At 40.7% G+C, this 5064-nt stretch overlaps 1 long non-coding RNA gene across 1 annotated transcript in view; it reads left to right on the forward strand.

The window, feature by feature from the left end:
* The first annotated feature begins 393 nt into the window (after window positions 1–393).
* Window positions 394–5064, forward strand: part of LOC102762808 — a 17324-nt gene continuing 12653 nt past the window's right edge. The window contains exon 1 of the long non-coding RNA XR_435490.2: window positions 394–406. This is a non-coding gene — a long non-coding RNA (uncharacterized LOC102762808). The remainder of the gene's footprint in view (window positions 407–5064) is intronic.

Below are 5064 nucleotides of genomic sequence, written 5' to 3' on the forward strand. Positions count from 1 at the left end.
GCAGAGATGCGTGAATTAGCAGCCGTCGGATGGCTGTGTGCTTATCAGTGGAGACGTGTGATTGTCAGTGGAGATTTAGCAGTTGTGTACTTAGGGTGAGGGTAGGTTATCTTTTAACTCCTGGCCAAATTGCAAGACACAGGTGGTTTCTGGTAATTAGGAGTTTCTGAAGGAACCAGAAACTTACAGTTTGTAAGATGGCTTTGTCTAAGCCAATATTTCTAATAGCTCCCGACAGTGTCCCGGGAGAAGCTGCCTGCCTATGGTTCCCTGTGGCTGCAGTTGGCCCGGGTTCTGGGTGCCTGTGGCCAGCCAGAGGGCGGGAAGCCTGGATTTCAGGTGCCTGTTAACAGCAGAGGGGGTAATCCTGGGTCCCAGGTGCGGGGCAAGGCAGGAGCAGTTAGGGGTCATCAAGCCAGTAGGGGAGCTGTTAAGGGCTATCAAGCAGGCAGGTGATCAGTTAGGAGCGAGTGGTGTTGGATTGTGAGGCAGTCGGACATCCCCTGAGGGGTCCAAGATTGGAGAGGGTGCAGACTGGGCTGAGGGACCTCTCCCCCAGCCCCTGCGTGCACAAATTTTGTGTACCGGGCCTCTAGTATCCTATATATTAAAAGGGTAATATGCAAGTAGACCGAAATCAGAACAACTGAACAACCAAAGAGTAATATGCTAATGATATGCTATGGCTGTTTAATCGCTCGTTATGATGTGCACTGACCCCCAAGGGGCAGGCAGTTGACCAGTCACTATGATGTGCACTGACCACCACGGGACAGATGCTCGGACTGGTAGGTTAGCTTGCTGGTGGGATCCTGCAGTTTGGGACTGAGCGAGATAGGCCAGACATGCACTGAAGCCCTCCCACAGTCCCTCCTTGGCTCAATTGTGCACTGGTGTGGGTCCCTCAGCCTGGCCTGCGCCCTCTTGCAATCCAGATCCCCTCAGGATGTCAGAGAGTCAGTTTCAGCCCATCTCACAGGCCACTCCCCTTCGGAGGGTGCCAGATGCAGGGTTCAGGGCTGGCGAGTGTTGCTGCAGCAGCGAGAACCTCTCCTGATTGGGCGCAAGCCTACGGCAGGCATAGCGGGGCCAGAATGAGCGGGAACTGTAGGTAGGAGCTGCAGGTGGCATTGGACTGGGTTTTGGCCCAGTTCTTGCAGGCCACCCAGAGGGACCCCACTTGTGCACAAATTTGTGTACCGAGCTTCTAATAATAATATAATGATAAACGTGTGTTATGATAGCTGTTACCAATTCTACATAAACAGGAATCCCAGTTTGGATGAGGTAAAGAAGTAAAACTTTATTTAATTTTACTGCTCAGTTGTGCTGCATGGCTGCTTTTAGCTTCCCATGGGCAAGGCCCTTCTCTATCTAGACAACTCTGCTTTGTTCTGCTCTCCTGTGCTCTGATGACACACCATTCTTCCCTTTGGGTAAACACAATCTTCAGTCTTTCATGGGTAGGAAAAAAAAAGCATTCCCTGAGCAAAAGAGGAGCTGACTTAGAGATATTGCTCCTGGTCACTCATTTGTATGTTCTCATTGGTCAGTGAAAATTATAATTGGGATACAGCTGTATAGCTACAAATGGATGGTGTTGGCCTTATAAGGACCACAGTGCAGGAAGGCAGTTTAGTTTGGAGGCAAGCAGCTTCTCCTTGAAGTGAGGTTTTTCATGAGAGACCCTTCTTTAGAATGGCTGCGAGACTTTATTTTATTTTTTAAATTTTTATAAGGGTTTATTTGAGCCAAATTAATGACATGCCAGGGAGCAAGATCTCAAATGCTCTCCTAGGCTTTATTTTTTAAATTGTACCTAGTTAGCCACTAGGAGTCCTTAGTAGGTATCTTGTTTAGTCAATACCTGTGTACTGCCAACATTAACAATAAGTGAAATTCATTTTTAGTTAGGTAGGCATATCATTTACCCTTATAATTTAATCAAGAGAATCTTTTCATTCTTTACTTTCCAACAACACTTGTTTCCAGTGTTATTTTTGAGAGAAAGCAGGGATTTATTTGTATGGGAATAATTTGTGATTTTGATTATGTTGCTGTTATATGGTATAAGCAAAATGTAACTGCATTACATAGATACATACTGTACTCGTCTATCTTTATAAACATTTTAAGAAATAAAATATGGAAATATATATTTTATTTATAATCAGGAGTTGGAACAAAATTTGATCCCACTTTGTGCCATGCTGACAGAATGGTGGGGCAGGTGGTTGGAACTGTTGGAGCCTTACCAGAGATCTTCACAGAATTGGAAATTTCTTATTTTCTACTTAGACAGCTTCTAGGTGTATGCACAGAAGGAGACAAAAAAGCAGCAAAGGTAACTGCTTTTTCTAATACAAAACACAGACAAAGTATTGCATTTCAACCAGTTTTGTTTTATTCCTTTACAATTAACATTACAAAAAAGGACAAGGTGAATAATTTGAAATTTTCTATATGGCAAACCTAATTTGAAATTTTCTTTATGGCAACCTAAATTGATTGGGGTACCATAAATTTTGAATGTACAGCCTTATCATATAAAATGTCTGTACTATATAGTGTACTCTTAACCCAAAGTGTAATTTCCAGTCACCACATATTTGACGCCCTCTCCTTTTCTTCTCCCTCTCTCCCCTGCACTCTGCTCTTCTGGTAACCACTGTTTTCTTGTCTGTATCTATGAGTTTATTTGTTCTTTGTTCATTCATTTATTGCTTTTTGTTTTATATCCCACATGTCAGTTAAATCAGTTTTTGTCTTTTCTCATCTCACATTTCATTTAGCATAATGCTCTTAAGTACTATCCATGTTGCAAATGGCAATATTTCATCTTTCCTTGCGGCTGATTAGTACTTCATTGTATGTATGTACCACATCTTTATCCAGTCATCTATTGAAGGACACTTAGGTTGTCCATCTTATCGAAGGTATTACTTGCAAATACATTTTCCCATTTGGTTGGTTGCTCTTTTGGTTGATGCATACACATTTATTTTTTCCTTTTAATCCCTTACCGTGGGGGTCTAATTTATAAAGTTCTCTCTAAGACCAACATCTGTAAGTTTAGTACCCGTGTTTTCTATGTAATTTATTGTTTCAGGTTGTATGTTTAGGTTTTTGATCTTATCCATTTTGAGTTAATTTTTCTACATTGGGACAAACAGTAGTCTAGTTTCACCCTTATGCATGTAGTTTTCCAATTTTTCAAGCACCATTTATTGAAAAGGCTTTCTTTTCTACATTGTGTGTTTGGGCTCCTTTGTCAAAAATTCTTTCCCATATCCATTTGGGTTTTTTTCTGGGCCCAAAATTCTGTTGCATTTATCTGTGTGTCTATTTTTCTGCTAACACCTTGCTTTGAATATTGTAACTTTGTAATATCATTTGATGTCAGAGTTTGGTACCTCCGTCTTCATTCTTTTTTTTTTTTTTTTTTTTTCCAGGATTGCTTTGGTTATTTCGGACTTTTGTGATTTTTTTTACAAATTTGAGAATTTTTGTGTGAAAAATGAATTAAAAATGTAGATTATATTACAAACACTAATTGTAGCATACACATGAATTTTAGTAAAGACAAGATTTTGTTGACAAAGTTACAATATTTTGTTGACAAAGTCAGTTTGGTGATATATAAAAAATTTTGAATGTGCAAACACCATTCTAGCAGTTTTACTTAGAGTAGTTGCTTTTTAAAAAAACAAAACAAAACCAGCAGGAGAAAAATACCATTTAAGAAAGGGTTTGAGCCCTGGCTGGTTTGGCTTGGTGGATAGAGTGTTGATCTGCAGACTAAAGGGTCCCTGGTTCAATTCCGGTCAAGAGCGTACGCCTGGGTTGTGGGCTGGATCCCCAGTGTGGGGCGTGCAGAAGGCAATGGATTGGTGATTCCCTGTCATCATTATGTTTCTATCTCTCTCTCTCTCCCTTCCTTACTGAAATCAATTAAAAAATGTTTTAAAAAGAAAGTATTTGATACCATATATGTATTCCGTGTTAAAAGATCTGAAGTTATAATAACTTGGGGAAAAAAAGAACTGTCAAAAGAGCAATGTAGGATTTTATATTAACTTTAACAAGGGGCATTTTTTCTTTTAATCCTCACTGCAGAATATGTTTGGAGAGAGAAAGGGAGAGGAAGAGAAACGTTAGTGTGAGAAATAAATATCAATGGGTTGCCCGACTTATGCACCCCTACTGGGGATCAAACCCACAACCTGCATATGTACTCTAATGAGGATTCGAACCTACAACACTTCAGTGCATGGGATGAAACTCCAGCCAACTGAGCCACAACAGCCAGTGGGTTTTTATAGTAATAAGTCTCCTTTACACCATCAAATTATATTCTCCAGTTTTTCTTTAGGTTTTACTATTGACTGATGTGGTGCATAAAATTTTATTTCTCTTGCCTGGCCAGTGTGCCTCATGAATTCAAGATGTCAATGGTTCGATTTCCAGTTGGGCCGAATGCCCAGGTAACAGGATGCCCATGGTGGGGGATGTGCAGGATGCAGCCAATCAATGTTTATCCCTTATTGATGTTTCTCTCTATCCCCTCCCTTCTTCTCTAAAAATCCACAAAACCATATAAAAACTTTACTTTTCTTTCATGTGTGCAACCTTAGATTGGATATATATATTCTTCACATTTTGTAAGTATATGTCATAAAGTCCTTTTCATGTTAGGAAGAAATTATAGTCAGGAAAAAGCAATGGGAAAGCCCTGGCTGGTGTGGTGCAGTCCTTAGGCTGGGTGGGCAAACTTTTTGACCCGAGGGCCACAATGGATTCTTAAACTGGACCAGAGGGCCGGAACAAAAGCATGGATGGAGTGTTTGTGTGAACTAATATAAATTCAAAGTAAACATCTACACTAATAAAAGAGAAACATGGTAATTGGCGTACGACCACTACCCTTCCCATTGGCTAACAAACGAGATAGGCAAATTAACTGACAGCCAAGATGGCGGCCAACGGCCAGGAAGCTTGAAACTAACATGAGGCTTGCTTGCCTCAGTGACAGAGGAAACCGAAGTTCCCCACCTGTGGTTGCAG

Source organism: Myotis davidii, unplaced genomic scaffold (assembly GCF_000327345.1).
Source record: "Myotis davidii unplaced genomic scaffold, ASM32734v1 scaffold1257, whole genome shotgun sequence".
Taxonomy (NCBI): Eukaryota; Metazoa; Chordata; class Mammalia; order Chiroptera; family Vespertilionidae; genus Myotis; species Myotis davidii.